The following is a 16,674-nucleotide window of genomic DNA, read 5'->3' on the forward strand; positions in this document are numbered from 1 at the left end:
CATGCAATGTGAAGAATATTGGGAGCCCATCCTTGCAGAGTGGGATTCCTGTGGGTTGTGCTGGGTACAAATGCATGTGGGTGGGTACCTGTGCCAGGTCAGTCATGCAGCTGAGACAGAGGGATTGTTAGCGAGGGCTCACCCTACTTAGTCTCTGCACACAATGGGAATACTTAAAGTTCTCTGTAGCTTGAACTGATACTCTCTGAGCTATCTAGGAAGGAGCCAGATTGAGTCCAGATGCTGTGTACAGATTTTAGCTTGAGACAATCAGTTTTGCTGTCATGGATCCTTCATAACACCCTATGACCTCTGTGTCAAAGCTAACTTGTGTCTGGCCAGCTTGGGGCAGACACAGGCAGAGAAGCTGTGTCTGCCTACACTGTCCACATGTATGTATATCCGCCAGAGAGAATATAAATGTATTGCCCTGTTACAGTAAAATGCATCCCTAAAGAGCACAGTTGAATGGGATGGATGTACTGAGTGCGACTGACTCCACAGGAGTCTCCCCCAGGCCTTAGTTGTTCTCATAATTGCCTTTGGAAAGCAGCTGACAACCAAGGAGTGCATATCTGAGGGACACCACTTATTTATATCACTTGTCATCCCTCTTTTACCCTCAGAGACCTCTTCATTCATTATCTTCAGTCTTGCCTAGCATACAACTTTGGAACCTCATCAATCCCAAAGACATGTTGTCCACAAAATGACAAAACAAAACCACTCTCAAGTAGAGATTGAGTTTAAAAAATCTGCCTGCTGCATAGCCCTAAATGCAAATATGAAATAACTGCAAACATGAGCAGCCTTTTATGCTCTCACCAGTGATACTCCAAATTTTTTTTTTCTCTCCTTGTGGGAGCACACAGCAGTCCTCTGAATCCTGTGGGGACCTGATTCTTGTGTTAGCTGCAAAGGAAGGATTTCAAGATGAATTTTACAAAAGTTAAAGAGCAGTTCTTCTTCAAATATAATTTTTACTTTCACAAGTTTTAAGGTTTAAATAATGTCTTTTACAGTTTCAATTTCCACATGCAAGTATTCACCCAGCTTTTGATTTTTGCCAGAAATTCAATGAAGGATGAGCTTTAGAGGAGGGACTTGGTTGCCCAAACATAGACATACATCTAGCATGACTTGAGATGCCCTTGGATATCTTGGGCATCTAGCCTGGCAAATAAGCCACAGGTCTGAACTCTTCTGGAGCAACAGTTCTAGAATATCTAGAATAAAGCACGTTAACTTGCATGATGCATGCAACATTCATCTTCTTGCTGTCACCATATATCTTTGTCTTTGGTATTAGCTACCATAGGTAGTCAGTACCGATAACACTATCTGTATTCTAGATAGTTGAATTGATTGAGTTTGGGTTTTGGTGGGGGAGTTTTGTTCTTTTGTTTGTTTGTTTTTATCATATAGACTATGCATTTCTATGTGATTTTTGAATGCACATGTGATTGTGGAATTATGGGTGCCTTGAATCACTGCCTAAATTTTCTCCACGGTTAGCTGTTACTGCCAAGGTGAGACCTAGGGTAGTACATCATTGCCTGTTTCAGAAGCTACCTATGCTGTTTGTTGGCACTGCTCCCTTGTATCCATTCTTAGTTGTACCTGTGTGTTGCTTTATTCCATTGGTAATCTCAGTGCAGGTTTTTGTTACATGCACAGTGTGCTGGAGAACTGTATTTTTATCTAGTGATGAAAGGAAAACCACCAAAATTCTCCAGTCTGTGTTATGCAGCAGTGGCCACATCAGCTACTCCGTACATATGAAGCAAAATCATAACAACACCTTCAGCACACAGCAGTTTAGTTCACAGCCTGGAGATGGTGTGAAAAAGAAGATTGAATAAATCGTTGATGCTTTACTGCCCAAAAGATCAGGAAGAATGTATCCTTCCTACTTATCTTCCAAATGAACCAGCCTATCAAAATATGAATAGATGACCATAAGATATAGGGGGGAAATGCAAAAAACATAAACAAAGAATAAAGATTTGGGGAAAGTGAATTAGCTCAGAAGAAAAAGAGCCAGTTAAGCATCTGACTACTGCTCAGTAGAAATGGAAAATATTAGCAAGTGGCAGCAAAAAGGTCAAAGTTTTCATTGTCTTTTTTTTGCAATGGTCTTCACTGAAAAGATTAATTTTAGTCAGGTGGCTAGCTTAAACCAAAGAGATAACCCAAAAATTTACCATATATAATCTGAGTGATGGAAGGTCTTTTAAAACTGTAGGTAGGTACCTTTGAAAATATGAAGGAGCAGGAGCTGAGTTAAGCTTCCAGAAGGCCAGAAAGCTGACAACAAAAATGCCTGCCTTTTCAAATGGAAAGCTTCCTCCTCCACTGTCCCAAGACAAGGAATTATAAGCTTAGGTACTTTTCATTTCTACAAAGATATTGAAATATAATGAAGTAAACCTAGAAGATAAGAGAAAGAAAACTTTTAGCAAATACTTTGTCAAACATATATCAAACCAATCTAATGCAGCCCAGTAGCAAATCCTTGTTACAAAGGCTCTTATACCTGTCTTATTTACAATTTTTGAAGACAAACTAGGAAGATACACAACAGCTCTTAGTGGGTGAGCTGCTACTGGACAACTTTTTGGAGAATAACTATTGAATGTTCATTGTCAGGAGTGAAGAATACATTGGAGGAAAACGATGCAACTCAAACAGGGCACATTTCCTTGAGAACAAGAACCAAGTGCGACCTGAAGACAGAAGCTGTAGATTGCACAAACACAGGGTACAGAAAAACTGGCTGGACAGCAGTTTAGTGAGTGGCACAAGGGATTACAGAGGCACATAAGGCAAGCATGAAGCAGTATTGTTTTGCCACTTGTCATACAAGGTGTGTCCTTGGATGGATAATCAGAGTTATTTTTTGTGAGAGATGTGAAATGGCTGTTCTAATTTGATCCTGGTAACATCTGGTGGACTTGGGAGGAGTCTTTATTACTTATTTTCAGTAAAATATTTTCTCTCCATAACTGGAGAGAAGTGCATAGCAAGCTTGATTTAGAAAATCTTGTGAATGAGGAAAAGCTAATGGGAGCTGTAGAGTTCTTTAGTTAAGGAAAGATATAACTTAAGGCAGACATGGGACCACTTTTCAAGAAATTAGTTATAAAGAAAAAGGAAATAAAGTCTTCTCTGTATTTTATGAAGAAAAGGAGAAAAATCAAAAGTCTTTAAATATGTGTCACAATTGGTACAAGTATAGCTGAACCTTGGGGAGTGATGGGGAATGGATGATCTAAGTTCTTTCCAGTCCCACGGTGTGTGAACTATAGCTCTGTATCTGTATCTGTATCTCTATGTATATTAAGCAAAATCAATAGTTTATTTATTATTGTTTATTGTTGATGGTTCAGTTGTTAAGTACCACTTAAAAACAAGTTTTTCAAGCATAGATAATTGGCATATCTATGAACCATGCATACTTCTATTTTTTTTTCATCTGTCTTAGAGAATAAGTATATTAATTGAATAAGCCATCATTCCCTCATCTTATCTCAGCTGGACATGACCAGAATCAGTGCAAGAACCTGAGTCAGGTCTTTAGAAAGGCTTCAATTATTTTGGATTGATTTTATTTTAAGGTGTTACAGTCACACAGTGATTAATGGATCTAGTCATGGCACAATTTTTCAGTAGACTTGTCACAGACAGTCCATTTTTAAAGAGATTTTGTTGCTGATCGACCAAGAAAGAAATTAGTTATAACTGTTGGCATTTCTACATATATTTGCCCACCAAAACTTCCTACTGAAACAGAAACATGCTACCAGACCTTTTGGGTATTTGGGACTGCATTCTTTCCCTCACATATTACATCATGCCTCACTGATGTAGTTTCACCTTGAGGGCTCAAAATCTCTGCGTTGTCTGAGTCAAAATGGGAACTGGAATTCACAGTGCTGATATGTTCATGGATATTTGGTAAGGGAATTTTTCAGGACCTCCTGCTGGAGCACCATGTGTGGTATTGGGAAGTTGACTGACAGAAAGAGGAAGGGGATCTCTGTAATCACTGAGACATGCTTTGGCCATTCCCTCAGATAATTCATTCCTGAAGCAGCACAGGCAGACAAAACCTTAATCATATTTGAAATTTTCAGGAATTGTAATTCAGTCTGTACTGATTCTGGGGATTGTTCTGACCCAAGTGCCCTTGGCCTTGTTGAACTTCATGAGATTTTTCATTTTGGGGATCCCCTGGAGGACTCAGGCCTGGTTTGTTTGGTAGCAGTTGCATTGGTGGCTACTCTGCATAACTGACATGCCAGTTGGTGGGAAGAAAAGGATGTTTGAGTAGCATGTATGTTATTTGTTTGCAGCTTCTAATTACTCGAGAAAGCCTAAAGTAAGAAAAGGATTTAAATTAAATCTTTGTTCTTTCAATTTCAAGTTAGCCTAAGTGGGGCATATCTGCTGAAATCTTGACTTCCGAAAATGTAGCTGGTTATTTAGACTCTATAGAAAAAAAACAGAAAGGGTGTCTGAAGAAGGTAATTTTTCTTATTTGTCTTAGATGCCTGTCCTGAGTTGCAGTGATTTTCTATGTGAGAGTATCCACAGGTTAATATTATGGGACAGCAGATGGCTGACCTTGAAAGCTAAAATTCTTGCGCTAGGCACACATGGTGCCTGATAATTTTTACTGATTTTTTTGTCCTTTTTTAACCACAGTCTCAACTTCACAGTCTTGGTTTGGCTTTCTTCCTCTTTTTCTTTTTTATTTTTCTTCCAGTGCTTAAATATGTTTCGTATTCTAAGGTTCTCCCAAGATCTGCGTTAACCTGGAATATCAGTTGGGTAAGTTCTGCGTGATAGTAGAAATAGAATTCCAGATGAATCATATCTGACATACATTAAAATGATGCAGAAACATATAACTAAATTATGACTAATACAGGAATGACACACTGTCTGACAACTCAGGCAAACCTAAGTCACTGCCTATAAATGGAGATGCTAGAATCAGCTGAAAAGCAGTTAACTCTTTCAACCTGAAGCAACAAAACCTATCTTGGTCTTTATCAAGCTGGATATGACACACTGGGGGGTACGATTGCCCTGGGCGTGGACTAGGAGAAGCATGAGCTCTTGGCCAGTGAATACTGTAGGTACTGTAGGTGCCTGTAGCACCAACTCAGCCTCTCCAAGGTGCCCAAGGTGCCCTGATCCCTGCCAAACAGGGAGAAATACTCAGGCTTCACTGTAGAGGCAGAACTGTGAGGTTCATAAATTCTTATTGGCCCTGCAAGGAACAGGGCCGTGGTGCTGTAGTGCTGTGCTAATTAGCCTTATCTGAATTAATTAACAGACTCATAAACTGAACTCAGTCAAGTGGTGCTTTTGCCTCCAAGTCCTGGAAGATGCTCATTCAGAACCCATTCTGGGGTCTTTGCACAGAACACCATTAAGCCTTACAAAAGCATCCTTCAAAAGGCAGCAACCTAGTGCCAGTCTAGCTTCCCTCTGTGCCACCAGAACAATCTGCACTCAGGCAACACAGTCCTGCAGAGTGATGTGGTCACAGGCGATGGTGCCATGAGGGTTAGGTGCATCGAGGAGGCTCCAGAAACGTGGCAGTGCCAGCAGGAGCTGTAGGTACCGGGACAGCACCGGCACCGGTGCGGTGACTGAGGAGTGCTCACAGCACTGCTGCCTCCAACAGCGTGCAAACACCAGGCAGCACTGGAGACAAAAGCTGTGGCTCTGCTCTCCTCTTTTATGGGTGTTGATCTTGCTTAGCTCCAAAGGAAGCAGTTTTAGCAGCAGCAGTGAGGTCTGCACTCTCTCAACTATTTTTAGCCCCTGAAAGTAAGAAATTAGTCTTTTCAAATACAGTCACACAAGAGCTTTTCTTATAAAACTTGTAACTAAAAAAATAAAAGGATTAAGGATAGCATTAAGGTAAAAGCTGAACTTAAAACCTTGTATCATCAAAACCTTGACCATTTTCATTTTCTTCCTTTCCTCTGCTACCAATGGGACTTTTCCAGGTTTTTAGTGGTAGTTGTTGCTGTGGAATGAAGCAGAACAAAACCACTTTTCAAAACCCTGCACCATTTTCACCTGTTTGATGCTGTATCTAGCTTTTGTGCTATCTCTGTTGTAACTCTGCTCCCATTGCTTCTGTTAGAGTGTTAGTCTAAGAACACTTTCAAATCCTGGAGCTGAACCTACAGCTCTCAAGATGCTTTGCAGCCAAACACAGTTCCCTGTAGCCATGGACAGAGCAGCATGAGGAGGAGTATTACCCCAAAGTTATTCAGAAAAATGTTTATGAGAAGAAATGTAGACTTTAGTTGTTCTCCCAAGCCGGTGACATTTGCTGTGCTGTGGACTAAGTTTTTTGAGATGACTTTGAAGTTTCTGCTCAAGAAATGAGGGAGGACACCTTCAGATGCAACTGTATGAAATTGGAGAGCATTCAAATAGGTATCTGAATGTTCAGTTTGACAAGCAGCAGTCAGATTGCTTCAATTATCATCAAAGTTTGCAATGTGTTCTCTGAAGTACCACAGTGGTGCATGTGACTTTGGAAATTTATATTTGCTCTTTGGCAAGTAATTTTCTTCTTTATTTTCTGAAAATCAATGTTCATACCACCTCTCAGGGGGCACATCTTCCCAGGGCAAGGACAGATGATGTTTTAATGGGTTCTGTGCAGCAAGTGTGGCAGAGCTTATTATTATTCTCTCTCAGGGTGCATTGGAAAGTAACACTTAATAAAAAGGACCACAGGAAGTCAACATCAAGTGGTACCTTTTTATTAAATACAAAGCATCTGTGGTTTACACAATTTGGGAAAAATGAAGCTCAGTCTTATAGTTTGTCTATTCCTTTTGAATCCATCACAGAAGGCATTGCTAAATACAGGCAGACATTCAGATCCACCATGGGTGCCTGATGCAGTGCAGCATCTAATCTTCAAGTGCCAGGTATTCAAGACTCATATGTAAAACAGGCATATTGGGTGTGTTTGAATAAAACAGCCCTATCTGGGACTACCTTCACTTTCTGTAGAAATTCCATGGATTTTTTTTAACTGAGATCCAGAATCCTGTTGGCATCCACAGTCTCACTGGCATCTAACACACAGCCAAGATTTTTTAAAATAAAAAATAAATTATGCGTTATGTTACCTTCCTGCTCCAGACACCTAAAAAATATAGGTGAACTAAGAGTATCCACCTTTTGAATAAGATCTTTAATCTCTGCAGACAGTGGGGATAGAGGTAGTGCATATGGAAAGCTGTTCAGTTCAAAAATGTGTCTTTAAATTTAGTGAGGTCAACAGGTCTCTGTACTTCAATGAAGTGTTATTTGTTTCTAAGCTGAAATTAGTTGCTCACTTGTAGATGTCCAGTGCCATTCTGGACAGCTCTGAGGCATCCTGCCTTATCCCCAGATAATGTTCCAGGGTGTGCGTGACACTCATCAGTCCTGGGTCATACCTGCCTTTCAGCTCTCTCAAGTGCTCATCCCAGAGTACGAAATTTAGGCAAACAACTCAAGCTGCCTGTTGGCTGCCATGATTGCTTAAACTGCCAGGGTGTAAATAATCTGCAAGCTAGATAGCCAACTACCATCTTTTTAGGAACAATGGGAAATCCCATTGGGTCTTCAAATGTTGTCCCAAAGTCTTCACCCCTTCACCACTGTCCACACACACAGATTTTTCAGAGGCTGTAAGGTATATCATATAGTTTTCTATGACTTATCAGCTGTATGATCCTGGTTCATGTGCTGTAGGCTGACAAGGCAGAAACCTAAATCTAGGGGACGGAATTTCAATCTGAATCCCACCTGAAGTTGTGTTGGTTTTTTTGTATGTTTGTTGTTGTTTGTTTTCTTGTTTGTTTGTTTCAAAACCTGGCTGACAGGAGTACCAGTGCTGATCTTTTCTGAACAGAAGTGCTTCCTCCTCACTTCTGTTTGGCTGCCATCTCTGATCCTCCTTATCCATGTTCTGGAAGACAAAGTTTTCTATTTTGAAGAATTGGAGTGCTGTTCTCCCTGTTCTCCGTGTTCTGCTGATGCAGAGAGTTACTGCCACAGGCTGCAGTAAAAAGCAAATTGTAGTTTCCACTGCCACAGACCTTAGATTGGTTGTACATCAGAGTACACTACATGCTGACACTTCACGTGGGAGGCAGTAGTTGGTGGCTTGGGTTTTCCTCCCTCTTGAAGTACGATGACAGCTGGGAGCTGGGGAACCTGCTGGCTCTGCAGATATTTTTCTATGACTGCATAAAATTCTCTGCTGTAATGGTGATGTGGTCCATTGAACATGTGACTTGGTGAACTTCCACCGTTCCCAGTTAATCCTCCAGAAGAGATCAGAAGGGTAGCTTGGAGCTGTTGTTTCAGTGTCATTGCAGGCTCAGCTGAAAAAAACAAAAAGGTGTTTGAAAGCGTTTGAAGAATTTGGGACACATTTTGAAACCTAATTTTCAAAACGAAGACTAGACTGCAGTGTAATCAGTTCAGCCCAGGGGTGAGATATGCAACTGAGAGTTATTAAAAACTGCATTGTTTCAGTTGATTGCAGGACATATTAGGACATTTTATAAACCTATAAAGTAAGGTAAGGTTTGTAAGTGTCTTCAGCAGTTTCAGACACTTTGTCAAGAGAAAAACTTTTGCTTGGAATCACCAGCTCAGTAAACCTGAAATACTTAATTCAAAGCATCCAGGACTCAGCATAGTTCCCATGGAGCCGAAACAGGTTTGTGTCCATCCCAGAGCTATAGATGCTCTGAGCATCAGGGTCAGTGTCTTGATATCCCATCAACATATCTGCTGTGGGCAGAAGAATACTGAAACCCCCTTGCAACTGCTCTCAGAAATCAATGTTACCAGCTGTTCTTAGGCAAACTGACAATAATGTTATATTCACAGAACAGTTGCTGGCTCTGGGGAATTTATGCTTCATTGGAAATTTTTATGAAAAGTTTGGTTTAATCTGATTTGAATTAAGATCATATGCTGAAAATGTTCTTGTGCACTGAAACTTCTTTTTTATTGGCCATTCTGTGACAGGAAATTGCAATGGAAAAAGGCATTCTGATTACAATTGAAATTAATGGTTCTTCTGATTTTACCAAGCCATGTCTGCAGTTACCAGGTTCTTAGAACCAGTGTGCATTCACTCATTCAGACTGGATAATCCCCTCCTGTTCATCCCATTAAGTCCTCCAGAGTGAGCCACAGGTAAAGGAAAGTAATTAGTTCCTTTTCAATGGCACATCTAAACCCATGTATTGAAGAAAAAGTGACTGAATGTGCTTCTCATTAATTTTAATAGAAGTAATAAATAAGCAGGAATCAATTCAAAGAGGACACAATACTTAAGCCTTCTACAAGTACTTCCCAATCACTTAAGACTTCATAGGTACAGATACCAAATTATGGTCAAAATGACATCAAGTAAAAATTTATCAGAACCACTAGCAATAAATCCTCAGATTAGTTAAAACCATCAAATGAACACTGCAAATAATCACTCCTAAAACGTAAATCAAGGATTTTAGGGAGATAACTATTCATTGAGTTCCAAAACACAATGTACCACAGCCGTGGCATAAATCTTTAACTGGGTAAATATTTTAGCTTAAAAAGAAGTGAGCATAAATCTACAGTACAATCTCAGAAGTCAATTAATTTTTTTTTTTCTTGGAAGTTCCCCACCAAATATGCATGCTAATCAGCTTGCTCTTTCTCTCCTCTCTCCCAGGGATTATAAAGGTTACAACATGTTTTGATGAGCACATATTTCAGTGGTTTTGTCACAGATCCACCACCGAAAAACCCTAGGAAAATTGTAATGTTTGTTTGCAAGGGAGGTGTTCTGGTCCAGTATGGAAATATTCTCTGGTTCTTGCCTATGCTGCTACTGAATTTATATAATTTCTAATTATGGAATAGATACAACCAGGTATACAAGCAAGCACAGAAGTTAGAGAACAGCCTTTTCCTCCTCATTCCGTTGCTGTGTGCCATAACCACTGGCAATCTTTTTTTCTACTGATGGGAATTCCCACAATTCTGTAATTTTTTGCTTGTACAATAGCCATCTACCAATAAGTCGTGTCAGAGGGGCTCCTTCATCAAACTCCCGTTTGCTAGTGGAAGGGAGTGATGTGAATTATTCCACAGACTGGAGATTTCCAACTTTTCTGCTTTAAGAGGGGCATAACTGTGGAGGTGGGGCAAACACCACCTGCCTATTCAGCTCAGGAACATTGAAGAGTGGGTTTTCAGCTCTGGGTTTTGAATTGCTCAACTGCCCTGCAGGCCCAAGCTCTGCAGTACAGCAAAAATTTCTGGCCTTTTCCAGGATGTAGAATTTAGCTGCAGATTTTGCCCTCAGTAACTTTAAAACATCAAAGCCTTTTACTGAATGCGGCTCAAGGTGGTTATGAATGAAAAGTTTACCAAAACTATCAACATTGTGATGATCACAGAAAGCTGTATAAGCAATACTTTAACTCTTGTATAAATTTATATTTTAAGTGAAAAATAATTTTAAAGAAACAAAAGCTGCTCTAGGATAGGGTTTTTTTCAGGTCCTGGTGCACCACTCAAAATAAAAGTGAATTTTTCTCTCTGTAATGTTTCTCTCACCAAGACTTCAGTTGAAGTTGCCCAAGACCCACAATACTTGAAATAAATATTTGGACAGAGAACAGAATGGCTGGGTTCAGGTGGAAAATTTATATTGCACCACTGTCACAAGAGCAGAATGCTCTAAATACAAAGCGTGCCATCTTTGTGAATAATATCAGCAAAGGAAATAAACTTTAGTTCTCATATCCCAATCTAGATGAATGACATCTGGCATTGTACAGACGTCAATTTAAACATATCTGATGGTTTTCCCCTGACTTTTAAAAAAGAATTAGCAATCATAAGGCAAAGAACATCATTTAGCATTTACTTAAAAGGTTAAGATGTATCTTAAATGTGAACTGCAAGTACTTATCTTGGAAAGATTTTTGATGGAAAACAGCCAGGAAAAAGTAGCAGACAGAGGCAGACCTTTCTGACTGCAAACATCACTTAATTTAACTAGACTTTCATGTCAGGCTTGATTTTAGTACTTATCTAATCACAGCTCTCAGTCACCACTGCCAGAGTGCTATTCACAAATTACAGTCTGAAGCAGAAGACAGACGGGACAGATACCTCTGCAACGATGAGAGAAGTGGAAATGCTTTGCCAAAAAACAGCTTCTTCCCTGACACGTGAGCTGGAGCATGTGCTAGCACAGATGGACAGAGTAGCAGCTGGAATGCCTTCAACTTCCCCAGAAGATGCTCTTCTTACCAAATGTTGCGTAACAGTTCCCAGGTTTTAGCTGATAGTGTGGTGCACCAGGACCTGACAGAAATTCACACTAGAGCAGCTTTAGGTAATCTCTCAACTATGTTATCCCTGCCACAATCTGCCACCAAAGTGAAGCCCCATCTCACTGGATGCTTATGGATCTCCAAAGCAGCTGCAGCCCTTGGTGGCAGACACTTACTGAGATGCTGTTCCTTATTCTTCAGTCAAAAAAGGCTACATGCAGAAGATGCTCCTGCTCCTGGGCTTGCTTTAGGTGGTAAGGAGGTGGTGTTAATCCTTCTGGGTGATATTTGATGCCTTGGAGGAAAATCTCCCAGATGCTAATTAAGCCATGTAATTTCTTTCTCGGGCCATTCTGCAACAGAGGCTTAGTAGTGATGCAGCTACCAGCTGAACCAAGATGTAGATTCAACAGCCAGGATTTCCACAGGCTGTAAAATAAACACTCTTTTTTCCTAGCTATGTAGCAAAGCAGTTTATATCTGTCAGAATTAAGGGAGAGACTGGTAAAGCCTGTTAGAAGAACAATGATTCTGGGTACCATTGGAATAAAAAGCATGAATTTTGAGCAGTTTTACTGCAATGTTTATGGAACAGATTGTCCTAGGATTTAAAATGTTATTCATTAAGGACCTCAATTGCCATTAAACACTGTTTGCCTTGTTATTATAACCATTGCCTGTAAACGGTATCATTGCTAGGAGTCATGATCCATGCCACACAGAGTCAGAATATTTATGATTAGAAATAAAACTAAGGAGTTCAACCTCCTCCACTGGTTAGAAAGAAAACACAGTTATTATTGTAACAATGACAGCAACAAGAAAGGACTGCTAGTCAGGGTGGTTTTAAAAGTTTTTTTTTTGCTGCAAGAAAAAAACACTATGAAGTCATTAATAGCTATTAGAAACTTTCATAATTCAATTCTATAGTAACACTTGGACAGTTTTCTGCAGAAGGAGAGGTAGAAAATGTCAATTTGCTATCGCTCAGTCATTTTAAGCCACAGTTCCCTTACAACACAATTTAGCTCTTAGCTGCACAAGTATAAGGAAGCATCTAACCTTTAAATTGTATTTAAGTGAGTATCCTGTGGAGATAAAACAGAAAGGAAGCTATAAAATTCAATCTTAATAATGGATTGCTAGTCCAGTTTTTCTCCAACAAATTTTGAGACCACCATGATGTTGACAGTTGCTATCTGATTGCTATTTGGAGGTATACATGATTTCTCATACCAGAGAAGGTTTAAAGAAATTAATAATAGAAGTTGATTAACACTCACCTTTGCACTGAAGTTGGAAGCAATTTTAAACATTAGGAACATATCCTGACTTTTGCATATATCAGTCAAAGGTAAGAGAAGATAATATTATTGAAGGAGGGAGTGTTAGCTAATATATAAGCCAAAGTAGTTAGATTCTACCAGAGCTGTGCAGAGATTCATCTTAAAAAGCATCAGGTGGTCAGGAGACATGTATAAATTATTGCTGATCTGCAAACCTAGCATGTGGAGTTCCTGTATCTCAAACCTATAATATTTGCTGTCTGTTCCTTGTGAATGGACCACAAAAACCAGAACCTATGCAGTGACTGCATTATTTCACTGGTATAGGTACGGTACTAAAAAAAATTGAGTGAATTTTCATTTATCTTGAGAGGAACTCATGAAAAGTTTCCACACCAGGAGTCTTTGGGAAACACAATGAAGGCTCTATCTCAGAATAAAATGTTAAGAGATGAGGCAGCAAATTAAAAAAAAATTTAAAAATATTGCAAACTCTTCATGGTGTTCACCTCAGAGCTCTCAAAATCTTGAATATCTGAAGTGATATACAACTTTAAGGTAACAATTTCTTCTGTATTAGAGTACAAGGCTGCTTTGGGACCACTTTTGGACAGGATTCCAGTTAGGTACAATGAAATACTGATCAATAAGCCTATATGAGGCTTTATTACATGTACTAATTACTTGGGAAATTATGTGTACTAATTATACTATATGTAACTAATTATATGTACTAATTACTTGGGAAAAATCACATAAATTTTGTATAGGCAAGTCCCATCTAACAGAGCTACTACATTATGCTGAAAATTAAGAAAATGGACAAAGAGGGTCTGTTTGCTGTGTATGCAAGATTTTATAAAAGCATTTGGACCAGATTCCTTTTCAAAAGCTCTTAAGGTTATCATAAAATAGGGGAACATGCCCTCACATTGATGAAGGGGAATAAATGCTCTGGATTCAAACTTAAGGAAGTAATCAGTGATAAAAGCTGTTCCGGGTGAAAAAGTTAAGGGTAAAGCTAGGTAAAAAGATAACAAAGAGTGGCAGAAGACTCTAATGACATGGCATGGATGTTAAAACAGCAGGTAAAAATCAGTACACATAAAAAATGATCAAAGCTTCCAGGAGAGCTGCTGTGTAGGCAGTAACTTAAATAGATACAGACTGCTCAGCCTGAAACAAGAGGTACATGATGCAGGTCTATAAAATATTCACTGGCATGGGTCAGAAACAATGGGAAACAATTCCAGTGTGAGAACTATACAGCCTTCAAGTAAGCCAGCAGAGCCAAACCTAAGAGTGAAAAGGAAGTGACTCTCCAGGTAATACATGGTTAGACCAAGGATTACAGCAAAGTACTGAAGGTACTAGTTTACAGTTCTTTAATAAGATATCAAATGAAATTATGGGAGAAGATCATACAGAATGATCTGAGATACAAAGACCCCACAACTCCCTCTGATGCTTCCTGGGCCCCAGATTCCTGCAGGGTTGGAAGGCTGCCAGGAGTGAGAGGAGGGAATCAAGCAGCAGTAGACAGGCACTGTCCCATCTCAGGAGGTGGTGACCAGCCTGCATCATGCCAGGCAATGTGCATCAGTTATGAGTGATTAGAAGGTGTACATAATACCAATATATGAAGATGCAGATAAGTAGCTACAATGACACATTAATATGTTCAAATAATTTCAGAATTGCAAGCTGTTCTATAGACCTTTACACCAGCCTTTGGTCTATTAGCATTTTGCTGACCTCTGAATTTGTCTCCACTGAGTCTAATATGGTAAAGAACCCTGTGTTTCTCAGAATGGCTTGCAATTGAGAATATGCTGGTTTTTATGTTTAATAGTTGACACAAATTGGAATGAAGAGCGTTTATTTGAAATGAACAAAAATCAAGAGCCCTTACTGAGTTAAAGTTACTGACTGTTGCTTCCCTATAGATAATCACATTCAGAAAACCCTTGATATTGTAAAGTTTGAAGATATTTCCCAGACAATATTACATTTTTATTAGATTTTGTCAATTAATTTTATTCATCAGAGACAAGAAACATAATGTTTCTCCAATTGGTTGCTCCTATTTGCAAAAAATTAGTAAAGTATGTAATGGAAATCTCTTTTTTCCTAGTTCTATCTGAGAGGAGAACCTTTGGGATTATCTATTAAAATCTTTGTTCCCTAATAGTACATTTTCTACTCAATTAGTTTCCAGTGATACCAAGAATGACATTTGCATTGCTTTTTTGGTGAAAACATAGACCTGAGACTAAGAGATTTTCTGACCTAGGTTTTCATAGACATTCAGACTAAATCTTCTCATGATTAAGGGTAGGGTAGGAGTGGCAGCAGCTCCCTGTTGTGGCTGCCTGAATTCTCCTAACACTCATTTCCACAAAACAATTATTTTCGCAGACCTTCTCCTCTCATCTTTAAGTTTGGTAGAATCATTCAGCACATGCTTTAAATGTGTGTTCAGCTTGCTTTGGCATACTGCCTTTTTTTTTTTTTTGTGTTGCTATTGGTTGTATTTCAGCTACCTTTCACCAGTTATCTCTTTCCATCACCAAAGAAGCTGTACCTTGTTATGTTCTTACCTAACAGTCTCTTCTAGCTCTTGAAATACTCATCACACACTCATGTGGTTTATCATTTTCTTCTTTTACCTAACTATTCTGACACCCTTTTGGCCAGTCGTATTTAGAATGTTAGAATCTGTTTTCTCAAATTAATGCTTTGCCTGTAGATGCAGCTAAAATTAGGATTTCAATCCTACTATAAAATGATGGCTCAACAAGAAGAAGAGGAAGTGCTAGAATTACAAATAAACACTACAGTACTTAATTAATCTACTACTCAGTTCCTGATGATTTTAAAAGAGCTAAACTGGTCTGGCACTGAATAACACGTTCAAACACTGCACCCAGGCTCCAAAGACATTGCAGCTGCACTGTGAAAAATATAGTATGTGGGCTCTCCCCAGATGCAAATATAATGTAAATGCAAATTTATACAAATAAAGGCTATGTGCAGACTTCTGTGTGCAATTTTATTTCCTCCAATTCCAATCAATGTGATTCTGTTGGATGAAAACCGTGAACAGTGGAGCCATTAAACACAGAAAAAAGGGTCACCAGCATTTCTGACCTCCACAGCACCAACAAAGATAAAATGTGACATCAGTAATTCTGGATGCCACAGGATTGCTGACTGCAGAGCCTTATGCCTCATAATAATCCTGAGATACATCATTCCTTTGCAGCACCAAGGAATTCCAGCTGCTCCAGCCACTAAGTCAGATTCATCAGGATCCCAATTTCAATACCCCTATGCAAATGGCATGGGGAATAAACAATATGGGGAATAACCAAGAGGAGCTATAGAAGTGCAAGCCTGCAGGGCTGTGGTCTTGGTATCATGGAGACATGGTAGGATGGCTCCTACGACTGCAGAGTTGGAATGGAAGGATACAGGCTCTTTAGGAAGGACAGGCGGGGGAGATGAGAAGAGGGTGCCACCCCCTCTGTCAGTGACCAGCAGGAGTGCATGGAGCTCTGCCTGCTGATGGATGGGGAACAGACCAAAAGCTTATGGGTCAAGATTAAAGAGAGGGCAGGGACAGGTGACATTGCACTGGGGGTTTGCTACAGACCACCAAACAAAGAAGACTGAGCAGATGAGGCCCTCTACAAACAGATGTGAGCAGCCTCAGGTTCACAAGCTCTGATCCATGTGGGGGACTTCAATTACACCAGTATCTGTAGGACAATCAACACAACATGGCATAAACAATGCAGAGCTTTCATGGACTGTGTTGCTGATAATTTCCTTCTCTAAGTGATAGAGGAGACTATGAGAAGATGTGCTGGAGCTTGTGGTGTGGAATGTGAACTTCAAGCTCAGCCTTGGCTGTAGTGACCATGAAAGTATGGTGTTCAAGATCCTTAAGGAAGCCAGAATGGTGCACAACGAGCTCACTAACCTGGACTTCAGAAGAGCAGACT

This window comes from Onychostruthus taczanowskii, unplaced genomic scaffold (assembly GCF_017590055.1).
Source record: "Onychostruthus taczanowskii isolate IOZ18803 unplaced genomic scaffold, ASM1759005v1 scaffold71, whole genome shotgun sequence".
Classification (NCBI taxonomy): Eukaryota; Metazoa; Chordata; class Aves; order Passeriformes; family Passeridae; genus Onychostruthus; species Onychostruthus taczanowskii.